This window comes from Rhinolophus sinicus, chromosome 7, assembly GCF_057876585.1.
Source record: "Rhinolophus sinicus isolate RSI-liver-muscle chromosome 7, RSI-T2T, whole genome shotgun sequence".
In the NCBI taxonomy this organism is placed as follows: Eukaryota; Metazoa; Chordata; class Mammalia; order Chiroptera; family Rhinolophidae; genus Rhinolophus; species Rhinolophus sinicus.
Window position 1 is genome coordinate 42,655,333 of NC_142507.1, and position 16,039 is coordinate 42,671,371.

The 16,039-nt window shown below is 41.1% G+C and overlaps 2 protein-coding genes across 4 annotated transcripts in view; both read right to left on the minus strand.

Moving 5' to 3' along the window:
• PSRC1 (proline and serine rich coiled-coil 1) overlaps positions 1-16,039 on the minus strand; it is a 97,281-nt gene that overhangs the window by 64,270 nt on the left and 16,972 nt on the right. The window lies entirely within an intron of this gene.
• SORT1 (sortilin 1) overlaps positions 1-16,039 on the minus strand; it is a 59,204-nt gene that overhangs the window by 40,094 nt on the left and 3,071 nt on the right. The gene's annotated exons all lie outside the window — the stretch shown is intronic.

Sequence of the window (16,039 nt, forward strand, 5' to 3'; positions counted from 1 at the left end):
ACACTATTACTTTCGAAGTAATTAAGTTCATAATTATAAGGGGAGATGGATTCCCAGAACAAAATTTGAGCTACACAGGATTTAACTACTTAATCTGAATTATAAACAACTTGGAAATTTTAATTCTCTCTCGTACAAAAGTAAGCCAAGCAGATGAGTTTTCTTCACTGCACCAGATGGGGACATGGGACAATCTAATTGCTTTCTCCAACAGCACTAAATATAAAGATACAGAAAGTATTCTTAGGATGCTTGGAAACAAGAGATCACAGCCCACATTGACAGATATAACTGTAACCCTATCAGCATAATTTAAAATTTTCTAGGCAGCCTTCACAGTGTAGCTGAATAGTTAATAGTTGGATTCCTTTTGCTTCTAGGCTAACTCAAAATGACAAGGCACAGAAGCAAGAGCAAATGCCCTTGTTTCACCTTTTAAAATAACAATTAATAATAATAATAGAACAACCTTAAGAGAATTATGGTGAGAGTGAGGAGATAAAAAAGGGAAAGCTAATATATTGTATCCAAAATATGGCAAGCACGTAGTTTTAATAATCATTGTAGGTACTTCTGGGTTTTCGTTTTCAAATACTTTATTTCTCTATTTATAAAATAGTACATATCCAATATAGAAAATGTACACAAGAATAGGGAGGTATAAGAAAACATAAATCATAATCCTATCACACAGAGATATTCAAGGTTAACATAGTATGTATAATATTCTAGTCTCTTATCATTTTTTCAACTGACAAAGAAATAATTCCAAAAAGGCCAGATTGGCACTTAGTAAAAATGTCTGACCATACAGAAATGTACATAGAAAAAGTGAACAGCCTCCTCTCCCCCTGCCACAGGCCCCACCACTCCAAGCCCCGCTCCCCGGAGGGATTAATAGTTTAGTATGTATTTCTAAGTGTTGATGATTATTCTTTTCTCTTATAAAGACTTACATCTTATTAAGATTTTAAAAAACCTTCAACATGCCCTGCCTTTCCAAATATGACAGTTCCTCAGAAGCAGAGGATCACCTCATATTTCTCGGTGCTCCCCGCGCGTACCACAATGTTCTGCACTTAATAAGCATCTGTTGAAAATGGTTATACAGCCTTCCCAAACCACAAACAATCTCAAAATAGAACATGTCTGTAAATGGTGGGGTGCCAGCCGCTTGGTCACTCAAGCCACCAATCCCCAACAGAGACGCCTAAGGAAACAGAACTCAAAACATAACTGTTTTGCTTATCTTCTTATTTTCTTTTGTGGTCTTCCTGAATGGGCCTCTAAATTCACCTATGCTGTTTCCCCTCCGGACTGTAAGGACCTCTGAGGTCAGCAGAATCTCCTGCACAATCTGTAAATAGTACAATCAGTGCCTCACAGAGGGCTTTCTCAGTAAACGCTGGTTAACTCTCACACGCTCAGGCAGAGCTTCTCACAGCCTCTGCAGGACAGAAAGGCTATTCATACGTGCAAGCCGGCCAAGCATCTGAGAAAAAGTAGGGCTGCGAGCGACATCTGGAACCAGAAGCTTAAAAACTGACACAGCAGTGTGTCTTGTAAGATATTCCACACAGAGCAAGACGGCATGTTCTCTTGAGTAAGGATACAGTGTCTGAAATCACATCAATGAGTTCCTTGAGGAGAAGCAGAAATATCCAGAGCTGTCACAAGCACTGCAGAGGCCACACAGGGCTAGCAGTCATCAAAACAGAGGCTATCTTTCCAAGGAAAGTTCTGGTTACAGCAACCGACTAGGATAAAAAAAAAAAATCCACCACTGGAGTTCTGACTACCTTGATCAGGCCACAATAGAGATAGTCGTGAGCCAATGAGGACGTGCACCTTTCACTAGCGCATTGCACAATTCTCCACACACCTGCCCCAGTCAGTGCACACTAGCATTACTCACAGTTTCCTACTGGCCATTCACAGAAGGGGGAGGATGATTAGATGTCACTAGCAACCTGCGGATTCACGTAAACAACTCAAAGGACAGCTCACCTCAATCATCATCCAAAGAGTTCCTTTGGAAATGTAGGACCGATCTATTAACTATAATTTTGGTCTTCTGCTACTCTTAACCCTTTCTCCTTCCCTTCCCAATAGCCAGTTAAATTTTACTTTTGAAAATAAACAAACTCAATGAAGAAAACTCATTCATCTGTAGCAAATGAAGCTATTTTTTTACATTTCAGTGTTTAACATTCTTATGCTGGTGAAAACGGAAATCAGATCTAACAACAGACCAAAGCTCAGATGGAAAGAAAAGATCATATGGAGGAAAGGAGACAAATTCAGGAGAGTTGGGGGACCGAGAGCATATGTACAATTCCACCCGATTAATGGGAGGATTGCAGATGTCCAGGAAAGGGAGGGCAACCTGGTCACGGTCGGGTGGGACAGAACGCACAAGTGTCAGCAAAAGGCCATCAATTCTGATGCTTAATCATTTGTTATATTTAACATAGCACACATGTCACTACATTGTGGTGGCATCTAAGATATTGCAAAATAGGTGTTACTTTTATTATATTAATAGCAACCAGAACATCGACGCCTCCCTCCCTAGACTTGGAGCCCATCTGGCACAGGGATCCAGCCTACTCATTTTAGCGCCTAATATGTAACATAGCACATGGAAGGCACTCAATTAATATTAAATTCATTTTCTTTAAGAACTACTTGTGAAGCTCTAAAAAGGTGGATGATGAAGTGAAAAGGTAAGGCCAGACCCACTTAATTTCCCCACGACAGAAATGGGCATGAAATATAAAATTCTATTGAGAGTGCTTCTGCTTCCGGCCAAGATGGAGTAACAGGAAATCAGATTTATCTTCCCACCTGAAACAACTAGGAAAGCAAAACAAAACGAAACAAAACCCACAAAATATATAAAACAATAGTTTTCAAGACATTGGACTTCAACGAAGGACAATAATCCCTGAGAGACAGGAAACAAACGCAAGCCTACATCTGTCCTGGCTGACTATCAGGCCACAGTGTAGGGAGGGGACCCAGGTAGAGCCCAGGTGTCTCCCACAGCTGCAGAGATGAGTGGGCTGCCTGGGGAGGCCACACAGGCTGTAGTTACCATCAACTCCATCCACATATCAAAATGTGGTCCAGGGGTCCTGCACACACCAAAGTGTTTGAGGGCACTGGCCAGAAGCAGACTATACAGAAGAGAAATTCAAATATTTGAGTATGGAGAAAGAAAGGTCTGCATACTGAGATTTAAGCAGGCCTTACAGAGGCAGGCGGGAGCACAAAGAAGCAAGAACAAGATATTGGTAGAAGGTAGCTGTGCAGGTAGGACAAACATGAATATACAGGCAAGTATTCTGAAAAACCTTAAAGGGTAACAGAAATACAATTTTAGTATCACCAACTAATGAAGTGCTGGGTATACGGTAGATACCATTAAGTACTTGTTAAATAAGAATTTCAAAATCAGGATAAAAAAGTTAAGGTGGGAATCAAAGGAAAATAAAAATAGAGAAAGGAAAGGTGTGTGAGAAGAAAAGTCTTCTGCTTGAAATACCCAGAGAAAGCTGAGAAGAGACCACAGGATCATATACTCAAAACAGGCATGGTTTCCAATGGTATATACAGCTGAATGTAATCAACCAATAAGTTATGGCTCAATTGTTCTAATCAAGGCAAAGTAAGATGAATAAAAGAAATATGAGCAGAGGACAAAGCGTGTGGCTAGAAAGAACTGAAAGGCAGAATAATCCCTTTAGGGAAAGAAAACCTCAAACCTCCAACACAATACTACCAATGAATAGCTTATACAGTGTTTCCCCGAAAATAAGACCAAGCCTAATGCATCTTCTGGAGCAAAAATCAATATAAGACCTGGTATTATATTATAATTATATTACGTTATATTGTATTATAGTAATAATAGACCGGGTCTTATATTAAATTTTGCTCCAAAAGACTCATTAAAGCTGATTGTCCAGCTAGGTCTTATTTTCGGGGAAACGGTAATATTTAAATACTGAACATATAAAAATGTTAAAATACCGAACATATAAAAACATTTAGGAGTCAAGAAGTCCAGCCAACAGAAAGTGGAGTGAATGTCTATCTCCAGCACTGTTACAAAAATCATGTTATGTGTTACGGTATACACGACAATTTAAATGGAGAAGGTGGGGGAGATTGTGAAGCATGTTTTATTTCTGGGGAACAATAGCTGTGTTGCTGTAACATAGTTTTCATAAGACATAGATTATTTAGCACAAAGGGAACATGATCTGGCCACTACGTATTGCTAAGCTGTTAGCTAAATGTATGATTTAGAAGCTAGTCAAAATTAAGGGAAGTCACGTAAGTATGCTGTTTGTGTGATTAACAATCCGAAAGTCAGTATCCAGAGAGACCACAGAGTAAATACAGTAATTCCGATTACTTAATCATACCCTAGGGTAGGAAGCTAGGAAATTTAAAACTATATAAAATGTCACTTGATCTATCAGGAGTAGATGAGCACAAAACTTGCCACATCTAGAGCGAGATAATATTAATCCTGTAGCACAGTTACAGGCACAGAAAAAGCCAGATCAATGGAATTAAAGTCCAAGACTGGGCAAAGTCCCCCCCGTTCTTCTACTCCACCACCCCACCACCCCCCGCGGTTTAAGCCGTGGTTTCTCAGTCTAGTTGTGTAGGACACAGCTCCCCGAGCCCAGGGCTGCCCATGGCAGCTCACAGCAGCCCAAGCAGCTCACGCCGACAGGAGAGCCGTTGTTCATGTTCACAGTCTTAGCTGTACAGGGAGCAGCTCACTGGCCCATGTGGGAAGCGAACCAGCGACCTCCGCATTAGGAGCTCGGCGCTCCAACCACCTGAGCCACTGGGCTGGCCCAAAGTTTCTTTTAGTTTATGATAAAACTAGCATTGCAAATTAGTGGTGAAAGAGTTTGGAAGAACTAGCTATTTGGAAAACATAAAAAGCTGGATTTCAAACTCCTTTCTTACCCCACTCCCAAATAAATTCCACACAGAGGGAAATTTTAAATACAAAACGTTAAATCATAAAAATCCTAGAAGTATGAGTGAATATTTTTATAATCTTAGAACAAGAAGACTGTTACAAAAAAATAATACAAAAACCAGAACCCATAATATAATAAAGGGATTACTTTGACTATATAAAAAACTTTTAATAGCAAATTACCAAAAAGGCAGTTGGAAAAAAAAAAAAACTGGGAAAAATTACTTGTAACCATGACAAAGGGTTATTTTAGAGTTTTCAAATCAATAAGAAAAAGGCAAAACCCACCTCACAAGAAAACAGGCAACGGACACAAACAAGCAATTCATAAAAGGATACAGAAATGGCCAATAACCTGAAAAGCTATTTAATCTCACTAGTAAGCAAAAGAAAATCAAAGAAAAATAATGTGATGACATTTTCCACCTTTAAGAAAAAAAGCTTAACAAAATAGATGGTGAGCAGAGCACCTGTGTGCAATTGTGGGTAGACGTACAAACTGCCACAACTTTCCTGAAGAGCTATCTGGTGACGTGAATCAGAACTGAAAGTGTCCACACCATGTGACCCAGCAATGCCACTCTTAGGAATTCATCATAAGGGGATAAGTACACAGCTTTACAAAAGATGTTACGCACTTGGGTGTTTATTGCAGCGAACAACTGCTGAGCACTTCCTGTAGGCCACTGTAGGTCTTCAGAAAGATAACTACCAAGAAAGACTCCTGGAGGCTAATTTGGGCTCAAATTTAAAAACAGAGCCAAGCTGCCATTCCTGAACAGGGGCCTCTCACACAAAGTACACCTCAAGGGAAGCCCGCACTAAATTGCCTGCCTCTTGCACTGAACTGCCTGCCCACACTGTGTTCCTGCCAGATGAGCCAACCTTTATGAAGGAGTTCCTGGAATTGGATTTCAACCAATAAGACTGAGGTTTCCCCTGTCCAATTGGAGCTATATCCCCATCGGCATCTTCACCAACCATTCAGAGTGGCTCCATTATGACCAATCAGGACAGTGCCTTTTGGACCAATCAAACTGCAAAGATTTGGAATCCTCATTTACAGGAGTACTGACCAATCAGGGACCAGAGGCAGGGACTTATATAAGTCAGCTCCCTTCTAACTGGCTGTGCACTTTCCCTTTTTACCAAAGATAAAAGGCTGTGTTTCACCAGCTGGAACTGAAACACTGAAAAAGTCTCACCAAAGCAGAGCAGGGCAGAGGGGAGCAGATTGGAGCAGGTGGAGCAGACTGGAGGAGAGCAGGGCCGCCTCACAGCCGTGCTGTTTCATAATTGAGCTGTAACACTATTCAGCTGTTTCACAGCCAGACTATCACAAACGAGCTGTTTGCACCGCCTAACGTTTCCTTCTTCACTGCACCCCAAATTGGGGATTCCTGTTGGTGTTGAATTGGCGCCAATGACCATCGGTTGACACCATCTACTATGCTAAGCATCGTACACACATTATTGTTTAATCCATACAACAACCCCATGCCATATTACCGTATTTGTATATTCTAGATGAATTGAAACTTCGTTAAATAAGATGTTATGCAATAAAACAATACACCAGATACGACTGTACTGAAAATCTTCAGGTATTTATTGACATTGAAAGATATTCATAGCATGTTGAGTAAAAAGTAGGTTAAGAATAGCATGTAAAATAGTGTGTGTGTGTTTATGATTAAAATGATATCCAGAAGGATGGTCTTCAAAACATTAACAGCAACTATCTCTAACTGGCAGAATTTATGGAGATGTTTTTTTCTTTATAGTTTTTCTGGACTGACTGAATTACTTGCCACGCACCTCCAATTAGCAGGAATCATTTTTAAAAAATAAAACTATATAATTTATTTTTATTCTGAAAAAAAGGATATATGAAAGGGTGGTATAAGAAGTACACACAGACCATGTCAGGTCATTCTTACTGTGTTTCCTCAAAAATAAGACCAGGTCTTATATTAATTTTTGCTCCAAAAGACGCATTAGGGCTCACGTTCAGGGGATGTCAGCCTGAAAAATCATGCTAGGGCTTATTTTCTGGTTAGGTCTTATTTTCGGGGAAACATGGCATTACACTGGCTCACAGCAAGTTACAGGATAAGTCAGAGAGCGCCTGCTAACACAGGTGGTCTTGACTTAATTTTTAAGGTAGACTTAAGGCCACATCTAACGTTATTCACTGACACATTAACCTTTTCAGAGTCACATTCAGTCTTTTGTTCATCACCTGCTGAAGTGATTGCTAGTGCCCCAGATGGCGCCCACAGCCATTTACTGACCTCTGTAGGGGAGCTCTAGACAGCAGGAGTCATTGCCTGGCATTTATAACCAAATGAGTTTTCGGAGATTCATTAAGTTAGATAGTAGGAAAGAGCTTGTACTGCCTCCTCCGAAATACATCCACCTTGATAGCTGCGGATGCAAGACCCCACAGATTTACTGCCTCCCATTTTAAAGCCAGAGGGCCACACATTTTAGAGACCATGAACTAACACAGAAGTCCATTTCTGTGGTCTTGTGGCTAATCCCTACTTCCACCTGGAAAAAGAGAAAGGCCACAAAACCACATTCTCCATGGAAAAAACTGTCTTCACATCTAATTAAGTCAGAAGTCTAATTAAATTACTGTTACTATAGCTTGGAGGACTTGAAGTTGGTCCCAAGAGTCACTGTAGCTTGGAAAAAAACTTGGTAATGAGAAACTTCTGCCCATCTTTAGTTACACACCTGATCAAAAGTAAAATACTGGAAGAACTGACACTGGCACAACCAAGCGTGGGTCAGTTTCACATGGCAGGCCCCAGGCTAGAAGACACTTGCCAAAGACCCGACCGTCATGCCTTCAGGAACAGCCTCTCTGGCAAGTAAATAAGGGAGTGGATTCAAGGATGCCATTCTTCTCACACATTCTTGCTCCTGACAAACACGTTGGCTTATGAGACTTGGGGCACTGGGGAAACAGCAGTGATAGTACACGTTCTGTGCTCACGGAGCTTGCACCCTATGAACACCTCTCACAGAAGGATAAAAATTAAGGCTAACCATGCTAGCCATTTAATCTACAGAAGACAGCCTGTCAGAGAGAAAACAAAACTACAAAAGGGTATAAAAAAGACTAGTCCAGGACCTAACTGGTTAGGGAAGTAGGCACAGACCATTTTCTCTCTTGGGAATCCATTTCCTCGGAAGTAAACCTGAATGATGCTCCTTTACTCACTGGAATAATCAGAATCAAATGAAATAACCTACAAAGGCAGGGCACCGGTGATCCCATAAAGGCTTGGAATTGAAGATTTAGGTTTCCAACCCCCACCGAGGGAACACAGGAATAGACAGGACACCGTAAGATGCAAGAAAGGTCTGCTGGAACGCCACCTGGGTGAGGCTCTTGCAGGCAGGAAGAAAGTCTTACCAGAACAGTTTTGTTCAAGTATGGCACTGCTAGGAGCATAAAAACATGAGCCAAAAATAAGTCACGAATGTTCCAGTTCTCACGGAAACTATTCTTAGAAATGAAAGGCTAAACATAAACTATTACACAGGTTTTCAAACCTATTCAATTATTCAAAGTTTTCTGTGAAACAGGATGATACAGAAGCGAGCACCGGGAAAACAGTCAACCTGAATTTTATTTCCAGCTCTGCCTAAAGCCTTGTGAACTTTAAGTAGCTCAACTGAATTGCAAGGCGAGGTGGCTGGAACATTTCTAGTCCCTATAAGCTTTACAATTCTATGACTCATCAATAATTTAACCTCTCAGTTTGCTTTTCCACTGCTCTGTCTTCATCAAAAAAAAAAAAAAAAAAAAAAAAAAAAGCAGTTCCCTTCTCAACAATACTCTAGTGTTAAAAGCAGAGAACAGCAACCTCCATTATCTAGAAACCTCCACAAATTACACACTCAGTGAAAGCAAGCAAGGGAGACCGCTGATGATACTATCCATGCAATAAAAATGTATGCAGTTGACCTCAAAGAGAAACTTGCAGACCATCACTCTAAATCAATTTGCTAAGTTTATTAGAATTGCCTAAATTAGTAATTTGTTTTCTTAGCTTACAGAAAAAGCAAATCAAATTTAGGGACAGTGTATCTACGTAGAGATAGGGACAGCAGCAAGAAGGAACAGGATATTATTGCAAAAGGACTATAATTTCTGCAAGTTAAAAAAAGTAAACTTTGGGGCAGCTGGATGGCTCAGTTGGTTAGAGCGTGAGCTCTGAACAATAGGGTTGCCGGTTCGATTCCCACATGGGCCAGTGAGCTGCACCCTCCACAACTAGATTGAAGGACAACGACTTGGAGCTGATGAGCCCTGGAGAAACACACTGTTCCCAAATATCCTCAATAAAATTTATTTTAAAAAAAGTAAACTTCAACAAGAAGACAATGGCATGATGCTTATAAATCTGGGAGAAAACAGCCCCACATACTATGTCAAAAGTCCTCGAGAGCATTCAGGCCCGTGAGTCATGCTATAGCACAATCTCTTCTTAGACCCAGGGTCTTATGGTTGACTAAGAAGGCAGATAAGTATTTTAGAAAATTTTCCATTAAAACAAAACCTTTGGCACTTAAAAGGGTAAGCATAGTTTTCAAAAAATTCATTTTCACGGTAATAATTCATTTCTAATCATGCCCAATAAATGAGCTAAATTTCAAAACTGTTAGCATTTAATTTTTACATCTTAGTCCCATTTCAGAGAAAGGAGAGTGATGAAGGGATATGCCCCAGTTGCCAGCTGACTGAACCAAAAAGGCTCACTGCTCGCCCACTGGGTGTGGGGACAAACCCCACTCCCTCTGCCACCACCACGCTGGCCTTCGTCCAGACCTCAGGGCACACCGAGCTCATTTCAGCCCCAGGCATTTGAACGCGCTGTTCTCTCTGCCTGGGATACTCCTGCTGGCAAACATTCTATTCATCTGCAAGTATCAGTTTAAACCATTTCTCAGCAAGTCGTTTCTAATGCCCCTGACCAAAAGGACTTCCGTCAATTATTCTCTTGCAGTTTCTTGTTTTCTTCTTGGTACTTATTGTAGCTATAATAACATATTTGTATAATGTCCTTTTTCTCTCCAGGGATCTTATCTGTGGTCCACTGTCAGTTCCCAGGAGCCAGCACGTGGCAGGTACTCAACAACCAATTGCTGAATCAAAGACTAACAATACGAGTACTTAATCTTTCCTGAGCACTTGTGACATATTAAGGACCCACTGTTACCCTATAGGAGCCACCGGCTCAGAGAGGTTAGAGAACCTGCCCGGAGTTACACGACCGGCAAGCGGCAGAGCAAGGATGCCGACTCACGTCTGTCTGACGCCAGGCTACACACTTAATGGCGACTCCTTCTCTCCAGTCTTGTGTGAGGCAAAAGTGAAGGACTCCTAGCACAAGTGTGGCCCCTACCTGTAAGGAGTTTATAATCTGGGAATAAATATTTCACAAATGAAAGCGAATACAAGACCGAACACTACCATGAAGGGCTGCACGCATTACACGGCATCGTTACATGTAGGTGAGATGGGGGCGGAAGGCAGCTAGAAGCACATTCAGACCAGAGAAATGCCCTGAGAACAAAGATGAAAAACCAACACAGCACATGGCAGAGACTGGTGAAAAGGTCACTTTACCTGAAACAGGGTTAACATAGGCCAGGAAGTGGCGAAATATTAAAGAGATAAGCACGTAAAAGTAATAATGTCAACATTCTGGTTGTCTACGCTTCCAAGCAAAGTTCTTGAGAAGACCTACCACATCTCATTAATGTTTTTTAAAACTTCACCAAGGTCAGTACACTGCACAGCTGTGTATGAATGAAAGTGAAACAGGCAACGTGCTACTTCAGAGCTGCCAACGTAAAACCCTAGTCACTAACTCCAATAAACTAAAGCTTAATGAAGGAGAGAAATCGTTATTAAATTGTAAGTAGTCTTATTTTTGTAACTGCAAGTTCTTTAAAACTACAAGTTAATAACTTTATATACTTGAAACTATTATAACCAGATGACCAGGTATCTGATGATGGTGGGATGAGGACTTTCTCCTCCATCCCCCACAGCTTCAAGAAAGACGTTTGGCCAGACGATCTCTCCTTCACCACACCCACTTTTTTTAACCCCAAGTCCAAGGGCATGAATAGTATATATGTCTTAATCCAGATTTGGTTCCTCTGAATACCTGTAATAATTCTCTAGGGATACTACAGCTATGGGAAAAAATAAAGCACATACACAAATATTGGAGTATCTACCTGGCAATGCGTCAGAAGCTTTATGGAGATACTCACTGTAAGATACCCTCGATAAATGATGGATACACACCAAATCTCACACTGTCTCATTTAATCTTCACATGATCCTAAGAGGCAGGTATTAGTACACCCCATTTTATAGATGAAAAAACTAAGGTTCACTGAGATTAATCAGACCACAGTCACCACTGAAGTGTGAATCCAGGTCCAATGTGAGATCGTGTTCCCTCTTAACCACTGCCTCAAAGAACAATCAATCACACTAACAAGATAAAATTTTGATGAAATCATTAAAGTTTAAAAAAAAAAAAAAAGGGAAGAAGAAGAAGACATATGCTTCTTACATTTCTGCCAATCTTGACTCACTCTCATTCTTGCCACCCCCGACCGAGGCTGTCACCCAACCCTGCCAAGTGATAAAACCAAATACATTTATGCTGCATCTGTGTCCTTTTACGCACATGTTCCTCTGGAACATGTTGGTATTTATCAAGACTATTTGGCTGACAATTGGGCCCTGTGGATGCAGTAAGAGATCAACAATCTTATTAAGAAATGACATAAATCTTACGTATATAGTACTTCAAGGTTTTCAACACGTTTTCCCTCAAAGTCTCGTGGTAATGCACAATTTTATCTGATGGGGACCTGAGGCTTAGGAAGGCTAACTGAGCTCTGTTGAGGGTACTCTGAGCTTTAAGGAACAGAGAACAACTCACGACAACATGACTTACGATGAGGGTCTATAACTTTACCTTATCCCTAAAGCAAATGCGCTGATTTAAAACCTTTCTATGAAACACTTCCAAATGTAGCAGCACCATGTTGGGACATGTGTTCTACTTCCCGCTCTTGGCCCATAAGCAAGTCATTTGGCCTCAGAGGTAAAAGTAAGAATCTCACCAGCTAATCAGCCTAACAATCTATGATTCAAACCGTTAAGCACATTATCAGCAAGAGTTCAAGTTTATCCTTGTTCATAAATGTTCAGAAAAGAGAAGTCCGTTCATGGGCTTCTGTCTTATAGCTAGCTCCTGGGTTTCCCAGGCCGTGGCTCACATTCTCCTTCCAGGAGGCCCAGGAGTGTTCCTTAGAACGCTTAATGCTTCAAGTACAAAAGATGGCCCGCCCTGCTCTCTATTCTGCTGTCCTGTTGGCTACACTCTTCCAAGACCACAGCAATGGGCAACCTCTACAAAGATAACTCTTCTTGGCTCCTCATTTCCACCTCTGGTTTCTCCAGCTCTCCCCTTCTGTCTAGCACTATCTGTTAAAACACTTCCCCAGTAAGTCCTAATGCCAAACTCCCCACCTGTACCCCCCTCCCTTCCCATTTCCCCCACCCAAAGAGCTATCTTTTCTGACCCCTCTGTCTGTTGTCCTGGAAACCTTAGTCATATTCCTCATCAACCACTTCTTCCCAACAGAAGCTTTCCACTGACCTTGCCGGGCCATGTCTTGGATTTCCCTACCTCCATGCCTGTACACATCTCCCTAAGAATTACCCCCACATCTTGATTCTCTCCTCACCCCTGAGGCCTTTCCAGACCACCACTCTGTAGCGGTCATGCCTTCTTCAAAAATTGCTCCAAACCCTCAGCAAGCGGTCTCTGAATACCTAAACCCTTAAGAAGGCATCAGTGCCGGTATTTTTCCTGTTTAACTTTGCTTATGCACAGGCCTGGACTCCTCTACGTGTTTTAATGAAAGACATCTACTTGAAATGAATGACAGTACTTTCCATTTAACAAAATATTTTGACGAAACTTCCCATTTGCCCCTCCAAATAATCCTAAAGCTGCTTCTCTAGTGTGAAAAACCAAATCTATGCAAGTCAGAGAAGTTAAGTGATTGTCCCTGACCACAAAGCTATGAAGCAGCAGAGGCAGGACTCAAATCTGGTCATTGAAATATCTCCTCTGAGTTTTGTATGCGACGTCTGTGATTTGAATCCCTCTGACAAACAGCAGGTACCAGATAAAAACCTGAACTATCTTGCTTGAAGTTAATTAAACTTTTCCTTCCCAGTTCAATTTCTCTTGGTCCTTCAGGGTGATCTTACTGTTGAACCAGACTTGCAAACTGGCTCAAGTGCAATATTATCACTTACTTTTTAGAATACACAGGAAGAAAAGAACAAAATTCTTACCAAAAGCAAGTATAAGAAAGATAGTACTCATAAGCCCTGGAAGGAAAAGAACATACATTTTCTTCTGATGAAAATAAATCAAGCCAATGAATCACACATAAGTTCTAACTAGCACAGGGCTGAGAATACTAATGGTAAACTGACCATCTACTGTCAAATACATAGGCAGCAGCTGGGACCAAAAAAATTTAAAAAAAAAAAAAAAAAAAAGCCCCAGTTTTGGCAGAGTACTTGTAAGGAAGGAAAAAAACAAATTTACTGCTATATATCTATTATTTGATTTCTTTTTGGACTAGCCAAGCTAGTAGCTTTGATCAGCACTTGATTTTTCAGCCAAAAAGGAATGATAAAGTATTACCCAAAAAACAAATGTCTTTCATAATTATATGGAAAAAAAAATACTCCTGCTATCTTTAAGAGCACTCGTATTTCGTTGAGGCAAGCTCTGGAGGTGGTAACAAATTACCCCCAGATGTGAAATCCAGGCTATGGTCAAGTTCAACAGGGAAGTAGAACAGCCCCAATTTGCTTCTAAATTTGGAACCAACCAATAAACATTAGTGATCATAACCTCTGGCTTCCTCCTCTTCCTTATGAATCACAGAATTATTTTAGACATTTTAAATCTAGTCCAAAACTTCTCATGTCGTAGATGAAGAACTGAGGGCCAGATACTGAAATGCAAAACAGAAAACAAATTACATTCACAGAAAACTTTCTCAGCAAAACACCACAGGCTTGGAATGGAAGATTTTGTTTTTACTGTGGTTTCCTGAGACTGTGGTTGAAGGTAGAGAGGGAAAAACAGCCTCAATTTTTTTTTTAAATCAAAGACAAAACAAAAAAACCCTAACAAACAAAAACAAAAAACCCCACATGTCCAGCATTCACCTAACAAACGCCACAGGTTTGAAGGGTCTGTCACGCGGGTTCATTCAGCCCAGCTAGCGCAAAGCCACAATCACTAATCCAACTCTTTACCACAGTTACAACAATAAAAAACCCTGCCTAGAAGTGCCTGTGATGGACCAGCTTGTTCCTCAAGCCCCATTACTCTCCAATCCCACCTACATAAGGATCAGTGAGGCCACACACAGGTTTTCAAAAAGAGTAAAAGAAGAAACAGAAACATTGGTGACAATGGGAACTGAACATTTTTTTAGAAGTTTACAAATGCAGTATCTATTTCACATTATTTTTGGAGCCACTGACACACAGCCCTTTGCTAGAAAGGCTTTCATTTTAATTACATGTCAAATGTAATGGTTTTGTCTACCTTAATATGAGCTTCTAATCAGATAAAACATCTGAACATCAATTCACTTTCTCTAAAGACAGGACTTGAGGGGTAGGGGTGGATAGGAAGGGAGGGAAAAGGGGCGATGTTACCCTCCTGTTCTGACCACTACAACTTGGTGTTCAGTAATGCCCTTTGTGTGAGGATTACACAAGGGTAAAAGGCCAGCAAGGACAAAGTTGGGGAACACAGCACCTGCAGTCACTGAGAATCCAAAGCTTGTTGGCAAGAGCTGATTGGAGAATCAGCAGAGTAAAGACGGAGCTGTTAACAGCCTCTGTGAACCTGACATGAAAGATCAGATCAAAATAGCAGGATGGAGAGATTATTATTATTGTTATTATTATTATTATGAAAAAAATGGCATTAGAAATTGAGCAGAAGAATAAGCCATCTTCCTATTATTTCCACAGTCAATGAAATCTGATTTCTAACTAAAAATCACTATGCACAGAGCTAAATATTCAAATCAGCAGAGAAGTCACCTACTGGTTACACCACATTCTCTTTGAGCCATTTGCCCTACCTGGCTAGCTCTCCACCCTCACCTCAACCAAACCTCAGATGAAGACTAACCTTTGCCCAGGTAAGTATATACCTCCTCAAATCTGATGATACTGGCACTTCCAACTGAAATCCACAATGCACACGTCATTTTACCTTCCCTTCTGGGTTGGAGGGTTTGGTCACTATACTGCACGGGTGTCAAACGCACATGAGGATTTGCTCATTCTGCTCAGCCAGGACCAACAAGGAGATCCTACAGAATTTCTGTTCCTTGACCCCAGAACAAATGGATGAAACAGGACTCGAGAGAAAATGAACTAGAGGGTGAAGGTGGGAATGCCAGGGAAGGTAGTATGAAGAGAGACTGAGCCCTGGAATAAGTGAGGCAGTTAGACAGCAGGGTTGTTAAAGGCACCGACTTTCAGATTTCCGGGTGTGATAAAGACCCACAACAGGCTAAGAGCGGCAGCTCCCTGAAGCCTCCAAAAGGCACATTCAGTCCTGTCAGCACGGACTCAGCCCTGCCAGCACCAGCAAACAAACACACACATTCTTCTCAAAGCTGACACCCCATTCCACATGGCCTCTCTATGGGGCCTGTTTATCTAAGAAACCAGATGCTTTGATGTTGGGGTGGAAGTTGGTAAGTAATGTGTAAAGAGGTAGTGACAGGAGCAAAGGGAGGACAGAGAATGAGCTTCATTAATCATAAATTTTAAAAGTTTTAAGGAAATCGTCAAATGGTCTGAACACAGGAATGAGAAGCAAGGAAATTATGTCAGCCACCGCCGTAACTCTGGCCAAAGCATTT